This window comes from Physcomitrium patens, chromosome 3 (genome assembly GCF_059467195.1).
Source record: "Physcomitrium patens ecotype Gransden chromosome 3, ASM5946719v1, whole genome shotgun sequence".
Taxonomy (NCBI): domain Eukaryota; kingdom Viridiplantae; phylum Streptophyta; class Bryopsida; order Funariales; family Funariaceae; genus Physcomitrium; species Physcomitrium patens.
The window spans coordinates 4,928,915-4,946,954 of NC_143412.1; the positions used below are offsets into that span (position 1 = coordinate 4,928,915).

The 18,040-nt window shown below is 31.4% G+C and overlaps 1 long non-coding RNA gene across 1 annotated transcript; it reads left to right on the forward strand.

Moving 5' to 3' along the window:
• Positions 1-13,792: 13,792 nt before the first annotated feature.
• On the forward strand, positions 13,793-15,118 carry LOC141045212 (uncharacterized). The gene is made up of 2 exons (XR_016502019.1): positions 13,793-14,135; positions 14,434-15,118. It is a non-coding gene; the product is annotated as an uncharacterized LOC141045212 (long non-coding RNA).
• Positions 15,119-18,040: the final 2,922 nt, after the last annotated feature.

Below are 18,040 nucleotides of genomic sequence, written 5' to 3' on the forward strand. Positions count from 1 at the left end.
AAAGCTTGTAATGGGAAGGTTAAAGAGTGGCCACGGCTTTTGTCATTTGCATTATGGGCTGATCGAACAACACATAGTTCGGTGACAGGATATATGCCAGTAGAACTTATGACAGGTCAAAAACCAATTATGCCGATTGAAGAAAAGGTACTTACTTGGAGTATGCTACCATGGGAAGATGGATTGACAAGAGAAGAACTTCTGGCTATTAGGATTCGACAATTGGAGCAAAGAACGGAAGATGTCCAGATAGCATTGGCAAGGTTAAAAAGAGCAAGGTTACAAAACAAGGCGCGATTCGATAAGCAACATCGATTGAGACCAAAAGCAATCGAGGAAGGTGACTGGGTACTTGTTTATGACAATAATCTGGATAATCAACATAGTATTTTGCGGAAATTTTCAAAACGTTGGTTTGGACCATATGTTATAACAACTGTTCATGATAATGCGACTTACTAATTACGGGAGTTAGATGGTACAAAATTGAAAATACAAATTGCAGGGAAGAGAGTAAAAATATTTAAACGAAGACACGCAGAGATGAATATGGAAGACCTTAATGAAGGTACAGAGATTCCGCAGCAAGAAGATGAAAGTGATATGGATAATGAAGGTGACGGGGACTAACTGGACAAAGACGTAGGGGATATATTCTGAATCAAACAGCAAATGGGTAAATTGGTGCATACAGGAGGATGCACAGGTTCAGAGGGGGTGGATGTCGTGTTGTAACACGAGTATACAGTGAAAATAAAAAGAAAGGGGAATTTTATTAATATTCAATTACCTCGAATATTGGGAGCATCAACCAACTCCAGTACAAATACTGAGTAGTCAGGTTCAGTCACTCCGTTACAGTCAACCGGGGCATACTGAAATGCTCCGTTCGATTCCAATAACGGGAGTCAGCAGGAAGAGAAGGACCAATTCACACGACGGATTCGAGGAGCCAATTGGATCCAATTTCGATAATCCAATCCGGGTCCTCTTATCCAATATGAGACCTGAATTGGCTGGTCAACCCAATGCAGTCTAATTACGGGAAATCCAGGTCTTACTACGGGTCTTAGCCAATTTGACGCGAGGACCAATTTGACCCAATTACGGGAACATCCAGGTTACTACGGGCATCTTTCCCAATATAGGACCTGAATTGGTCGGGCGACTCAATGTGGTCCCGATTACGGGGTTCGATTCTGTTTCAGGCTGTCCTGTTCTCTGTGCCGTTTTAGGGAACGTTGTTTTCGGTAAATGGATTTCTTAAAGGTAAAAACGGAAGAGAAAGCTTGACGGCGAGAGCCAATTTCAGATCCAAGGTTGAGGTGGGAGCCAATTCCGGATCTAAGACGGAAGATTGAAGAAATTCAGAGGATAAGGTTAGGGGGGGATATAGTTTTGAGGGGGGGAGGTTTTTTTTTCAGGGGAATCGGGGGGGAGCTAGTTTTCAAGCTTTTGCAAGGTTACCAGTTCGGTTTCATTGGAGGTTTTTGAAGATCAAGGGAATTAGAGAGAGGAGCTTCATGCTTCGGGTCGGAGAAGGAAAGACATAGAATTTGGATTTTTCTTCTTCGTAGAGTTTTGGGAAGACTGAGGCAATCGCTGCTGAAGTCAGTGTTGTAAGGGTGAATCGGGATTTTTAAATGAAGTGGGTTTGAATACTCTTGACTGTTTTGTAAAATCAAGTTACGTCTGTGATTGAAAGATTAAAGGGGTGTCTATAGGATTGAGTATGCGGAGTGAATGAAATTTATTAGGTTAATCTAACAGGACAGTCAGTGGATACAAATCGTAAGTACAAAGGGGTATTGAAGATTAACAATTTGGGTTGTTCGGGGTTCTCTGTAACGTCTAGAGACCTATCGGCTGGGGCAAAAAAAAAGACTTCGATAAGCAGTCGAAGAGCATCCGTATAGATTTACGATACATTGTTGAAGTCGTTTATATTCCAGCAGTCAAAAACTGATAGACTGCTTGACTATCGGCGAATCTCCATACTACCTTCTACAGCCAGACGCCCGACGCGTTCTCGAGCAAGAAAGCATGTAATACGACACCGCTTCTTGATTCCATTAGAATTTGTCTTTACAAGTCAAACGTGTAAGTGGAGCTGCAACTCGAAAGAAGTCTTTGATGAAGAACCGATAGTAGTTGGCAAATCCCAAAAAACATTGGACATCTTTTACCATTTTTGGGATCTTCCAGTCTATAATAGTTTGAATTTTCTTAGGATCCATCATAAGTCCATCATTTGAAATGATGTTACATAAGAAATGGACTTGAGAAGTATGGAATACATACTTTTCTATCTTGGCATAGAGTCCTGCATCTCTTAATTTTTATAACACACGACGAACATGAAGTTCATGTTCTTCTGGATTCTTAGAATAGATCAAGATGTCGTCTAGATAACAGACCACAAAATCGTCCAAAAACTCTCAAAAAATATCATTCATTAAATGTTGAAAAGCTGCTGGTGCATTTGTAAGTCCAAAAGGCATGACGTTGTATTCAAAATTTCCATACCTAGTTCGAAACGTAGTCTTCCATTCATCTCCTTCTCTGATGCGTACTAGATTGTATGCTCCCCAAAGTTCTATTTTTGTATAGATCTTAGCTTGATTCAGCTGATCAAGAAGTCTAGATATTAAAGGTAGTGGATACCTATTCTTGATGGTAATCTTGTTGAGTCTTCGATAATCAACACACATCCGCAATGATTCATCTTTTTTCTTCACAAATAAAATTGGAGGTCTTTCCGGAGATTTAGAATGGCGTATGAAATTCTTGGCTAGATTTTCTTCAATATACTCCTTGAGTTCAACCAACTCATTTTGTGATAAACTATAGATTGGTCCGACTGGCGGTTGTGCTCCTTCTTGAAGGTCAATTGAGCAATCATAGGGACGATGTTCTAGGAGTGTATCCGCATTTTTTTTTCAAATACATCTTGAAATTCTTGATATTGGCTTGGAATGCCACTTGAAGTCTTTTCACCAGTAGAAATGGGTGTGGCATAAATAATATATGGTGATTCTTTCATAGTAGCATACAAGAAAGCTTTTGCACCTATAAATACGGGTTTAATTGAACTAGACTTATGACTCTCTACTTCATTAACTACTTTGTTAGTTATACTTTTAGAGAAAGTAGGAATTCAGAAAATCCAATCTATTTAAGGGTTGTATTTTTCTAACCACGATAAACCTAAAATGAATAGATGAGAGGGTGAACAATGATATTAAATACTACAAAACTATTATGACCATTGATTATTACTTCTATAGGAAGGATTTCGTGAGTAATATCTCCAGAAGACAATGGACGACCATCTATGACTTCTACATGAACAGGTTTGGTTTTCTTTACTAAAGATATGCTATGTCTTTTAGTAAATTTTTCATCTAAAAAATACGCTGAGACTCCTGAATCTAACAAGGCAGAGACTTTGTAATATTTAGGTCTTAAAATAACATTTAATGGAAAACAAGGAGAGGGCTCTGTGGAGACAATAGGACCTTTAATAGATGTTGTGCAAGGTTCTAGCCGCAAGGTCCCTATTGTAGTAGGACAAACTCGTTTTCCGACATATTGTCTTATTTCACAGCCATACTCCTCATTTTTTGATTGTGTCCTTTCTTTGGACAATATTGAGCAATGTGCTTTGGTTCTCTAGAATATAAACATAATCCTTTTTGATGACGACGAGTCTTTTCTTGCTCAGTAAGAGGCTTAAAACGTACTAAATCAATTTGTATATCCTCGACGTTCGAATGGATGTGTTGAAGAGTTATTGGTATTGCCATTGAATTATAGTAATGTTGAGGTCCACTTGTACGGTTCTCAGATCGGAATTCAAAAAGGCGATTGTCACACTTCACAACAAAGTCAATTGCTTGACTCAATGTTTGAGGATCAAGTAAGTTGAGCATTATTTTTTTTACCTCATATTGTAATCCGTAGAGAAATTGGCTAATAAGTGCAGCATCATCCGACTTGATATCAATTGCAAGTTGTCAAAATTGTAAAGCATATAACATTACTGATCGATTGCCTTGTCGTAAAATATGGATCTTATTGGTTGCAATATGAATTGCATCATGTTCTCCATACATGGATTGAAACTCTGCCAAAAAAGCTTCTAGATTATCTAATATTGGATCTCGTCGTTCAAAAAAAAATGAAAACCACGATAGTCCTGAACCTGAAAGAAGCGTATGAATGAATCTAACTTGTGATCTTAGAGTTGGATAGCTTTGGCGTTGAAGTTCAATCACAAGTTGCATTTGATTGATAAATCCTTGAAACTTGGATCTGGTGCCATCAAACTTCTCGGATAGGGTAATTCTTGGTTCTCTAACATTTGATGGGCATTCCATCGTAGGAGAAAGGACATGGTTTGGTGCTGATGTTGAAGCAACTCCAACCATTTCTATATCTTCACTTCCTGCTAATCTTGTTGCTTCTTGTGGTGGTAAATTGAGTTGATGCATCGCAAGCATTAACTCCCTCAATTGCTCTTGCATCTGTGCCATTTTACGCTTCATTTCAAGAAGTTCTGCCATGATAACACTTAGAAGAGAGAAGATGTCTAATACCGCTCATGACAAATAGAAGAGAGGACTTGAGAACAAAGAAAATACAAAGGACAATATCAGTTTTGAAGAGGGTAATCCGCAACTTCTAATATGCTTATATCTTATCAAGAGAAAGGGGTAATCCACTCTTAATGAAGATTAGACAAAGCTCTGATATTGTAGGTGTACTTTTATCAATCTGTCAAGGACAAGAACTCGATAAAAAGAAATTCAGACAAGTGAGCCTTCATTTGTAGAAAGGTAACAAAATATAAATAAACAAATATGTATATTGAAAGAGAAATTGGAATGGCTATTGCCAAAAGACAAGAAAACTAGAGACCCTTGAAACTAGATTAGAAGTAAGAAAGGAGTTGATATGAGTGAAGACGGCTTCACTCTTGTCTCTATATATACTATCTAACTAGGGGCTACGTGGTGATGTTCTATAGGACCTCCAATATGTATTGACTTTGTAGGATACATGCCTTGACTTACAAGGGAAGTTTTTTTATGTGTGTGCCATATAGTTAGCTTGATCTTCAAGCTAACAACATATGTGGCACATGGCCAACTTGTTGACCATGTTTCTAATCCAAAAAGTCAATTAAAGACACCTATGAAGTCAAAGCAGCATCTATGAAGCTTCTAAGAAGCTTTCATTTTAAATACGATAGAATTTACTTACTTTTACTTACTTTTACTTAATTGTAACTATTTGTATATATAATTACTAGCTTAGATGATTATGTTTGTGACACTATGCTAGATAGTATATCATGGAGACCAAACTTGAAGGATGAATTAAAAAATGAGGAAAAAATTACTATCATTAGTAGTATTATTTTAGATCTAATCAAAGAGGTAGAATGGAAGGAAGCTACACAATAAGATGCTTATTTCAAGATGGTTAGCGATTGGCTGATGGTTGGCAATATACAACACCAATATTACATTCTTAATAATGGCTTATTCTATTTCAAGAAGTAAATTTATATACATGACAATGCAAAACTTTGGATGCGCATACTTCAGGACAGACATGACATTTCAATATTTGGACATTTGGGATGAGAGATGACCTTAGAATTGATCTCAAGGACATGGTTTTAGACATGATTGGATAGTATTGTTTAAACCTTTGTACATTCTTGTGAGTCATGTCAATGTAACAAAGCACACAATGTAATCTCTTTTGGATTATTATAGCCAATTTTGCCACCTATAGCATGTTAGAAGTAGGTGAATATGGATCTTATTATGTGTTTTTTGCAAACATCTTATAATCATACCATGATTGCTGTCTTTATGGATCAACTCTCGAAACAACTCCACTTCGCTGTGATGCTTTCAAATATTGATGCCTCAATACTTGTACGAATCTTCTATGATCCCTTCTTTTGTCACCATAGATTACTTTGTGTCATCATTTTAGATCGGGATCCACGTTTTATGAGAAATTTTGAACAAGCCTTATTTAAGTTACTAAGTACATGACTTGCTATGTCTATAGCCTTTCATCTTCAAATAGATGGGCAAATAGAGCATATAAATTGGATCTTAGAAGATTTATTGTGGACATTTATGGCAGTTCATTATAATGATTGGGATGAATAGTTGACACCCTTGGAGTTTGCTTATGACAATAGTATTCAAGCAAGTATCAATGTTGTACTATAATTACTTATAATATTTAAAAATTACTTAGAACATATAATATGTTCATAAGTCTTAGTGTATGTTAGAATGGTTAATAGATTAATTTAAAGAAAGTGGATATAAAAAACTTTATTTTGAATTTTATCTATTTGGATTATAGCATTTTAAAAAAATTATAGGATATAAATATTTAGTATGAAGCCTTGAGAGGAGATTAGAGCCTAAAGATGAAAATCTTAACTAGTAGGAGGCTTATTGGGAGGGGTGAAAGCAAGGCATGGTTGGATGAATGCAAGGAATGGGGATCTTCATTCCTATTAGTCGAAAGCCATGCCCAATGGACTTCAAGGAGGTTGCCCGAGGCCTTACTAGGGATTAGGGTTTCTTTCTTGAGATCATTCAAGTTTTGGAGGCTAAGATCAGCAAGTTTAGATTTTTGGATATGGATTGGATGCAAATTTTGTATGATTTGGAGTCTTTATGAAGGAGTTATTGGCGCCTAAAGTTAAGGTGTTAATTTCATACCTATTGTTACTCTTTGAGGCACAACATATGTTTATGCAGAGCAATGAAAGATCAAAGATTGGAATTGGAGAAAGCACTTTTTTGACAATAATTTTCATATATTATTTGATGAATTTGGACTTTGGTTGAAGAAGTAATAGAGGGTTAAAGTCAACACATCCAAATCAAAGGCACTAAATAAGTGATTTTATTCATAGTAATGGTTGGAGCCATATCTTGAGTTTTTGGATGAATTTTTGGTTAAAATCCTATAGAAAAGATAGATTATTGTATTAAGAATCTATATATACAAATTTTGTGGTATTTGAGTGCTTAGTTTGTGAGACATGAAGAAAATTGCATGTAGGTATATAAAAACTATGATTTGAAGCCACTATTAGGATTTTGGTGATATCTTAAGATCCGCAATGAGTTTGCAATTGAAATTTGTTGTGATAGTTTTTAGAAGTATATCAGTACTTCTTGTAAAATTTGAGTGTGTTTGAACAATCCAATTGAAAGATATGAGTTTTTGAAGTTCAAGAATAATACCACATAAGGATATTTAAGGATTTAGAGATTTTATCATATTTTGGATGTTTTTGGAAACTTAAGACTTATATATTTAGTATAATAGTATCTAAAAGTATTATATATATATATATATAAGATCCATTCAGTCTTTCATATTTTGTTAGTAAAGGAATTTCATATCAAGCCAAAGCACTTTCCGGATCAACACTAACTACCACTACCACTAATTGTAGTTGATGACCAACAAGAATTTGAAGTGGATAGCATTTTAGAGCATTGCTACCTTTGTCGTGGCAATCGATGTCTACAACTTCAGTACAAAGTTCTTTGAAAAAGTTATTCTATTTACGATGCAACATGGGAACCTACACAAAATCTCATTCATTATCAAGAGTGAATTTGGAGTTACCATCCAAAGTAAAACAAAGACGTTCTGTATTAGCGGAGGAAGATTTGTTATAACATGATATAAATAAGATAATTATATAGATAATTAGAACCATAAAAGTTCCTAAAATTGGGATTAAGTTAATAGATTGAGTAAGATCTATTGAAGAATATTCTAAAATGAATTTAGGGTAGTTATTTAAGTAGGATCTACCATAAAACCTTGTAAAAAAAAGAATTTAAGGTGGTTATCTAGGTAGGATCCATTACTTAGGAACATTCTTAAAAGTCTAAGGTGATATGATAAAGTATAAGTAAAAATACCTATGGTCTTTTGGGGCATCTGGTTACGTATGGCTTCGGACCCATTCTCTTAGTAAGGTTTTGGTTTTGCATCTTTCTATTAAGATTTGTTCTATTATATAATTTCTGTTTACTCAGTTTTGTCTTTCATGTTTTGTCTTGTTTAGTTTTTTTCAGTTTTATTCTCATCTGTTTTGTCACATTTTGTAATGAGGCCTTATGTTAATGTAGATTAGAAGGATCTTGAGTTTTTGAGACTGTCTAGTCCTGTTTCACATGACAAGTTGTGTGCCTAATAGTTTAAACAAAGCTTGCCAAAAACTTCCTATGAAGCGTACATCCTAATGTGAAATGATGATACAAGGTAATCCATGGTGGCAAAAGATAGTATCATAAAAGATCCGTACAAGTATTGAAGCATCAATATTCAAGCGTATTATGGCCAAGTAAAGTTGTTTGAGACTTAAACTACAAAGATAGTAATCGTAGTGTGATTATAAGGCATCAACAACAAGTACGTAATGAGATCCATAGTGACTTGTTTCTTACATACTATAGATAGTAGAATTGGCTGCAATAGTCTAGATGATGTTGCATTACATGCTTTATTATATTGGCATGACTTGTAGGGGCATACAAAAATTTAAACATCACAATCCAAACCTGTCATAATGCCATGCCTTTTAGACTCACAAATATGTAAATAATTTTTAATATCTTATAAATGATGTTTTTTGAAGGTTTCTTGATAATCTTCTTGTTTGTTATCTAAATATCATTTTAATCTATACAAAGAGTACAAAAGAGTATAAACTTTATATTTGTTATATATCACAAAAAATTAGAGATGTAGGACTATATACTAAGATGGAAAAGTATATATTTTGTACAACTCAAGTTGACTTTGTAGGATATATTATTTTAAATGGTGGCCTTATGAGGGATTCTAAAAAGATCTAGTCTATTATAGATTAAAATATCCCAAAAAGAATTATAAATATTCAATTTTTTTAAGATTTTATTTATTATTATTATTAAATCTTTAATAAGATCATTTTTCAAGTTGCAACTCTACTTACATGTTTGACTTGCAAAGATAAATTTGAATAAAATAAAGGAGCGGAAGTAATATTTGAAGCTTTAAAGACAAATTTTATTTTTATACCAATCTTGTATCAAATTGACTTTTATAAGACTTTTTAAATAGAAATAGATACATAGGACTATGCTTGGAATGCAATAATGTTACAAATGGAATAAATAAAAAAATTATTTAATATATTTTTATTTGAAAAAATATTTAGTAGTCAAGATCAAATACAAGATATCTAACAATGAATTTTTTGTAATTAAATATTCATTTTAAAAATTGTTTCATTATCTAGAAGGTACTTTAAGTCTAATTTTGATATCTATAAATTACAAGAACCTTAAATATTTTATGTCAACATTTGTTTTAAATTATTGCTAAGTCCATTCAAGCATGTCTTTACTAAGTTTTAAATTCGAAATCACTTATTGATTAAAAAAACAAGATTTATTAGACACCTTTTTTAGACGTTATTATCTTTAAAAAAATGATATAAAAAATAAAAAATTTACCTTTTGATTAATAACAAACAATTCTTTTGAAGCTAGAATATTTTGATCTTTGGGCAATCAAATTAACAATAATTTCTTATCAACCTTTTTTAAGTAAGTTCAATTTAGTATATTTTTAGATCCTTTTATTCAAGATATTAAGAACAATCTATCTAAATCTTTTAGTATTTCAAAGTTTGAATTTAAGAATAATCTATTCTATTCAAGAAATACTTATATGTTCTAAAAGATGAAGCATAATTATGTATTTTTTAAGCTCTTTATAATTTCTAAGTTGTAAAATATTTTTGATATAATAATACTTTGGAATTAATATCTAAATATTTTTAATAGCTTTAAATGTGAAAAGCAATTAAAGACTTTGTACAATCCTATGATATTTGCTCAAGATCAAAAATTTCTTGTTAGCAATCTTGTAGACTTCTCAAACTATTATCAATATCAAAACAAGTATATTATTATGTTTTTATGGATTTTATTATAATTTTTAAATTTAAGTTCTTATGATTTTATATTTATAATGATAAATAATTTCACTAAGATGACACATTTTTTATTATGTAAAAAAATTATCACAAGTAAAAAAAATAGCTCATTTTTTTTAATAATATTTATTACTATCATAAATTTTCAAAGGATATTATATCAAATAGAAGGACTCAATTTTTTTCAATTTTTTTCAAAATATTTTTTTAAATATTAAAAATAGATATAAAAATATCTTTATCTTTCCATATTAAAATTAATAGACAAATAAAATAGAAAATCAAGTTTTTGAGTAGTATTTGAGGTATATCATCAATTACTATCAAGATGATTGAATAATTCTTTTGCCATTAGCAAAGTTTGCTTATAATAACACAATACATTCTTCTATTTAATAAACACCTTTCTATACTAATTATGGTTATCAATTACAACTTGATGCTTTTGACTTTTTAAAAGTTGATAATTTTGTAGCAAAAAATTTGGAAAATTTTCTTTTAGAGCTACATGCAATAATAAAGATATTAAAAGAAGTTGAAGAAGAACAAAAGATCAATGCACATGTATGTCACAAAGAACAACCTTAATTCTATTTGATAATAAGATATGATTACTTTATTGTAATATTAAGACTAATTGCACTTATAATAAGTTAAATAATTATAGATTTGGACCATTTCTTCTTTAAAGATAAATAAATTTAGTTGCTTATTAATTATGTATGTAAGAATCTATGAAGATCCATTTTTTATATTTTACATGACTTTTTTTGAGCCATACAAGATAGTCAATATACCAAAAAGAAGAAAAATACCATCTCTTCCAATAAAAGTAGACAATAATCTAGAATTTGAGATTAAAGAAGTTTTAAATTCAAGGCAGCACCAAAATAGGTTAAAATATCTTATACATTAATAATAATATGATATTAGTGAATGCAAATAAGATCCAATTAAAAATCTTGTAAATGTATAAAAGATGGTTGTTGTTTTTTATTGATAATATTAATAAAAATTAAGAAAAAAATTCAAAAAATTATTATTATAAAAAAAACAAGGTTTAATGAAGCTTATATTTAATTGTCTATATTTATTTCTATTATTTATATATTTATGGTGCTAAAAGATAAAAAATCAACAACCAAAAAATTTAACCTAGAAGCTTTTATTTGCAGAGTTATTAGATAATGCATTGAGATTGTTACAACCTTCAAGATAATATTATAAAAATAAAGATCCTCAAAAATGGTATGTTCTTTCTTAAATAGATGGTAAGATATATCATGTTTGGTATCACGACCTTCGAAGAGACTCTCAATATTTGATAATATTACTAGATATAGGAACCACCTTTGATTGTGTTTTAAATTTTCTATTTAAAAGAAGTTACTAAGGCATTAGCAATGTTCAAATAAGAGGGTGGTATTCCCACTTTGATATGAGACACTATCAATGGCTGAGATGACCTATCAATTATCTTTAAATAAAACAAAGATTAAAATATGTGGCAAATACAATTTGTTGCATCTTGAATTTCATCAATATGTATACATCAAAATACATATATAATTAGATAAAATACTTTTAGTCATAAATTTTATATTTTAAAATTTAAAGATTTGATTTCAAATTTTATATATATATATATATATATATATATATATATATATATATATATATATATATTATTAAAGTAAAAAATAAATATATAAAAATCTATATATATATATATATATATATATCTTTTTGCTTAATATATAATTTGAATATATAATAATTTTATATATTATACAAAGAATGTAAGTTAAGACATAGAAATTTTCAACTTAGATAAGAACTTTGTTTTAATAATTTTTATTGGATAAGAAAAGAATATTAATTAAGATATATCAAATAATTAGGATATTTTTATATTAGATATGTACTACCCCTAAAGAAATATTAAAAAAAAATTATATAATTTTATTAAATAACTATATTTTTTAAAAAAAATTATGTGACTATTTAAATTCATTGTAATTTTTTTTTTTTTTTTTTTTTTTTTTTAGAAATGGGCATAAGAAAAAATCTATAATTTGATGCTTGAGCTATAAAGAAGTTTTTCATTTATATAAAGCTTCTATAAGTTTTTCTTTAAAACTAATTATTAGTACTACATTGATGTCAACAAGTGTTTCAAGCAAAGTTATACCATTAAGAATTATTGCATGTTAGCATAATTATAAAATAGTAGTAGATTTTATAAAGTTATACTAATAAAAGCTACTTTAGTAATTTATAGTAGTATTGTAGCAAAAGTAGAATATTAAGCAGTGCTTAAAAAAGTTTTAGCGTCTTAAAAAGCCACTTGAGGGACTTTGAAGCTCTCTTGATTTTGATGATCAGGTATTTGTGTAGTAGCGCCTTGAATATGAGTAGTTTCATAAAGCCCTATAGGCACTTTGATTACAAGCGTGACTGTAGATCATTTTGCTTAAATAATAAAAGAGTCATTGATTCCATACGTGACTATAGATCATTTTGCTTAAATAATAAAAAAGTCATTGATTCCATTGAAATTAGTGAAAATCTAATACCAATATACCGGTTTAAAGTATCTCGTATTGGTTTAAGAGTAGTATATAGCTTCTAGGAGCTACTAAGACAATGTCTATCATCCATTGATAAATATTGACCATCATTACTTGAGGGCAAACATTAGTATATATGGAGACAAGACTAGAACCATCTTTAGTCTTATCAATGTCTTTCTTATGATTTTACATATACATGTATACATAAATTTTTTTTAAAAATAGATATTAATATCAATATTATAAATTCATAATTAGTATAATTTTTTCATATTAAATTTAATAAAATTAAAAAATTATGTATAATATATTCATTTTTTTGTCAAATGTAACAATTTTATTTTCAGATCTTGTGAAAAGCTTGTGTATTTCTTTCATACAAAGTTCTTTAATTTGACACATTTATAAAAAACCAATGATAATTTTAATTGTAAACCAAAAAATATGTATGATACCAAAAAGTTTAAATTTAATCTAAATAATTGTAGACGGCTTCATCTGGGGCAGTTTCATTGTAGATCAATGGTATATGTGGGAGGAATATGGAGAAAGTGAGGAGAGAGGAATGCAGTTAGCGAAGGGCTCACGAGCATGGATGTGATGAGGGAATCAATGCAAAGAGAATAATTGAGAATATCATTGGAATATATCATTAGAATATGATTGGAGGGTGGGTGCCACAGCTTCAGCAAAGTCCTAATTCCAATAGAGCTCGGAATCCGCCTCCGAATCTGACCCCCCCTCCCCCCTCTCGATTCATGTGCTGACATGTCGCTCCAACTCAGCATCTTGGACTTTGCAAGCAAGATTATACAGAATGGTCAACCCACTTATTATTATTATGATTATTATTACTATGATTATTATTATTATTCACCCTGGCAGCTGCCTACTGTTGCTTCTAAGCTCCTGTCTGTATAACGTATCACTCCTTTTGTATCACCTGGATTTATTATTCTGTATTTATTTTTAATTTGATTTGATTTGATTAAATTTTTCTCCTCCCCCTCCCCCCTTTCCAGAACATGATACATAAAGAAGTTGATGTTTATACAATTGCAGGTTCTTCGAAGGAACCTCCAATCCATTCTTGGATTTTAAACATTGGATGAACATTGGCAATGATGAATTGAGCTCATTCTTTCTTTTCTATGATACTTTTTTGGCTTTATTATTATTATAATATTGTTGATGTTATCATCTGAAAGCTTTAGTAGGTTCGGACGGGGAATTGGGAGGCATGAATATGTAGAGGGGGTTGGGGTTGAGAGAGGTGCCTGTCTGTCTGGATCCACATCCACCACGAACAAAAACATGTTTAGCCGCCTCCAGTCACAGCAAACTCCAGGAAGGCCCATGGCGTCATCACTCCTCACATTCTCTCTCCCCTGTGCATGTTTGTGTGTCTGAGTTCTCGGGGTGTGTGCGGCATACGTCCTCTTGTCTGCAGGATTGAACTACCTTAATAAACTCTGCCAGTGCAACCCGCGAAGCTTGGCTTTCTTCTGTCGGTCTCTCCCTGCAGTGTTATGATCTTTGTTTTATGTTGTTCTGTTGTTCTGTTTTCTGTAATTTTGTATTTATTTTTATTGCACACGATGTTATGGTGGGCTACATCCGCAAGAAACCCTGCGCGAACAGCAGTGACGCAGAAGCAAATGTCGAATAGCTTTTCATTTCACCCCCAACCTATGCCAGCTTATCCCTTCTCTTTTTTTTTCCTCCAACAGGCCGCCACACAGCATGTGCATAGAGCACAGCAAATTTCTTATATTCTATCTTATTTGCTGATGCTCACGTTGGATGCAGCCTGTCCAGGGGCAAACAGGTTGCTGCGCCTTGATGCCCTTGGGAACGCTTCCGCTTCCTGTATGGCGGCATCATCAGGCAGTGACTTATTAACGAAGTGGAAATTCTCCTCCATGCCAGTTACTATACAGTAAGGCTGGGTGCTTTTTCTCACCACTCAAGCTCACAAAATGACCACGGGGCTGCAGCACTGGCAGGCTTGGAGTACATGCGCAGAGCAACGGCGATGGCAGAGAGACGGGCCACGCCATGCGGATATGTTTGGGAGGCAGGGAGGGAGGGAGGGATGAACGCACATCCATCCATACACATTAATCCATCAATCTAGAAGGCCCACCAGGAGTGAGTTTTGTGGAGGTATGAGGCTGTGCAGGGTTTCCGAGTGGTGTGCCGCTGTTCCCTGCTTTCCACCTCGTCGTGCCCCCATTCAGAGGACACGCTGAGGACGCTTTGCATTTATAAAATACCTTAAAAGGGAGAAAATTCCCCCATTTTTGTACTTGGGAGGATGATTGTCTATGGTAAGTAGTTTTTCATCAAAATCATTACGGCCCATCCAAAATATTTTAATGTGTTTGCTTATCTTGGTAGCCCAAAGGTGACAAGGGTGATGAGCTCAAATGTGAATACTTTATTTTACCTCAAAATAATACATCATATTCAATAAATCGATTTTGCTTTTTGGCACATAGATTTGAACTTGGGCTCTATGTAACATCGTTTCCATTTCATATTTTTTCAATTGATATTTTGAAATAAATACTCAAAGAAGGATCTTGCTCTGAGCTTATTGCTTTAATTCCAACAAAGAAGGACGAATTTCTTTACCCAAATGACACCATATGGGTATCAGTCTATTGAGTGACACTTACATGATGTATGTGATTTGTGTTCATGATTACATCACACTCCCTTTAAACTATCTTGATCTATTTTCATTATAATCTTACTTTGTTTTTGTTTTTGTTTTTTTTTTAATGGAAGAGAAATATATCACATACCAAGATGTTTCAAAAGTTGTTTAACCGAAATATATAGTTAAATCTTGTATCATATTTATTCTGTAAAGAAGTTAAATAAGTGCCATATTTAAAATTATGAGTAAAAGTTAGTTATCTAAATATGAATAGAAATATATAACTTTTAGTATCTAACTTTTATGTCAATAACATCATAGACAAAAGTGTTTGGTTATGTGGAAGTAAGAATACAAGATAACTGCTGCTATCATTGAAAAAATCATTGATAGTCTTTTATTTTAAATGCCAAATAATTGTTGGACATACATATACAAAAAAACTAATATATATATATATATATATATATATATGTTGTCAACTATTCTCTATCTTTAGCTAAATTAAAATCTAAACAGATTTAGCAATTTTTTTCATTTTTTTTGAACTTGAGTAAAATCATGTCAAAATTCTTTTAAAAAGAAGACAACATATCAAATTGAAAGGATGTCCTTTGTCAATTTTTTTTTTGATAAGATATTAGACTTGTCGATTTTTTTTTTGTTTTGTTTTGTTTTTTTTTTTGTTTACTTCTTCACAATATTAGTTTAGAAATATGAAAAATTATTATTTAAATTTAATTTCACCAAAATTAGAATTATATATATATATATATATATATATATAAAGTGTTGGATTTGATGAAGTAAACATTGGTGATGTTAACAATTAAAACTGAAGTCTTCAGCGAAGTGTTGATGTTCAACTTAGTATGGAGTTTTATTGACAATGTTGCAAGGGCAAACTTGAACATCAAATATTGCCATTTTCAAGTGATGAATTTGATTGAATATTTTGTATTTCATATCATAATAATGTTGAAAATAAATATGTGTTTGAAAAAGACGAGATTATGTAATTTTTTTTTATTTATTTGTAACCCGATTTCATTTAAAATTTAAAATTGTTTATATACTCAAAAAAATATATTTAATATGTAATTTTATGGGCAATACTTACATCTTTATTTTCTGATTGTTTTCTTTAGGTAAAATTAATGATTGGAATAAAAAACACTCTTTTATTTCATTAGGAATTGTATTGTCATACTACAACTATTTCCAATTGAACCAACATTCTTTTCTACTTTATATCACCACTGCAGTTTTGATCCTTCACATGGATTATCAATGAAATTTCAATGATTCAAGAACCAAGTGTGTCAAATTATTGCTAATAAAACTTCGTTCCAAAATTTGATTAAACTAATCTGAATGTAAAAATCTTAACTAAAAGAGAATAAGAATATTTTTTTTTTCAAGTTACATATTTTAGCACGTTTTTTTTAAGAAATATATAATTTTCTAGCATATATTAAATATTAAATGTTTTCTTGAAATTCTTTGCACTGCACCAAATTTAAAGAAAAGATAAATTATTAATTTTCTTATTTGCAATAGCACAAAAAAAAAAATATATATATATATATCTTCTCCGAGTGGCAGAGATGCACTTTACAAAACAGTTTTTTCATTTGTTCTTGTGGACTTGCTTCATTCTTGACTTTCACCTATAATTCATGTAAGAAAGATTACATAAAAGTGGATGCAACTTGGATAAATTTGCAAAAAGTAATGAATGAAGTCCAGATGCATTTGCATCTGTAAAAATCAACTCACACAGCTTCTAAAGTGTTTTTCAATTGATACATAATAATTTTAAATATAGTTAAAACTAAACTAAAATAAAAATGAATAAAGAAAGAAAGATGGAAAGAGGAAAACAAAGGAAGGGTACATTACTCAATTCCACTTTTTTCTAATTTCTCTTACCTTGATGTTATGTGTTTCACATTTCCCTTTTGATTGGTTAGTTAGTTAGATAGTCATTTTTTTTAGTTTATTTAGTTTTAAAGTTTTATTATGATTGTTATTATTATTATTATTATTATTATTTGATTTTGGACTTTTCAAATTGTTCATTAATACTTAAAACGAAGTTATGATGTGTGTTCAATCTCAACTATGTATTTACTGGGTCTAAATGACTAAAAAATAACTCAGTTTAAAAAGTATGAAAAAACCATACATGCAGTATTTTAACTCATATCTGCACAATTTACATGTTCTCATGATAATCCACGGTACATGCACCACAACAGATCAGTTTAAGGAAAAGTTGTGATGCAAACTAAAGACTGTTATTGCAATTGTGACTGTCAATTCTTGCAGATTTTAAATGCATTATCCCTTCAGATTTTTACAAAGGAGGATGGGACAAGAGTAGAGTAGTCATTGTAGCAAGCAGGAAAGTGGCCTGCAAGTTGTAGTGTATCCTTGACTGAGGAAGGGATAAATCATGTGGGAAATGGTAGTATGGAGGAAGCCTAAACCAAGCTCATCAGCAATCCCTGCTGTGCTGTTCCTTCGAGGAGGTATTCGAATATATAAGTATTAATGCTGAAAAAGGCTATTTAATAGGATTCTTCATCCCTCAATGGCTGGTTACCTGATGGATATCGTTGCATTCTTGGCTCCTCGATTACTCAGCTGCAGTGTGAGTGGATAAGCTCCGAGACTGAAAGAAATAGTGAAGTTGTCTAGAATTAATTGACATCCTCCAACATTATGAATAACGATCAAGAATAACTA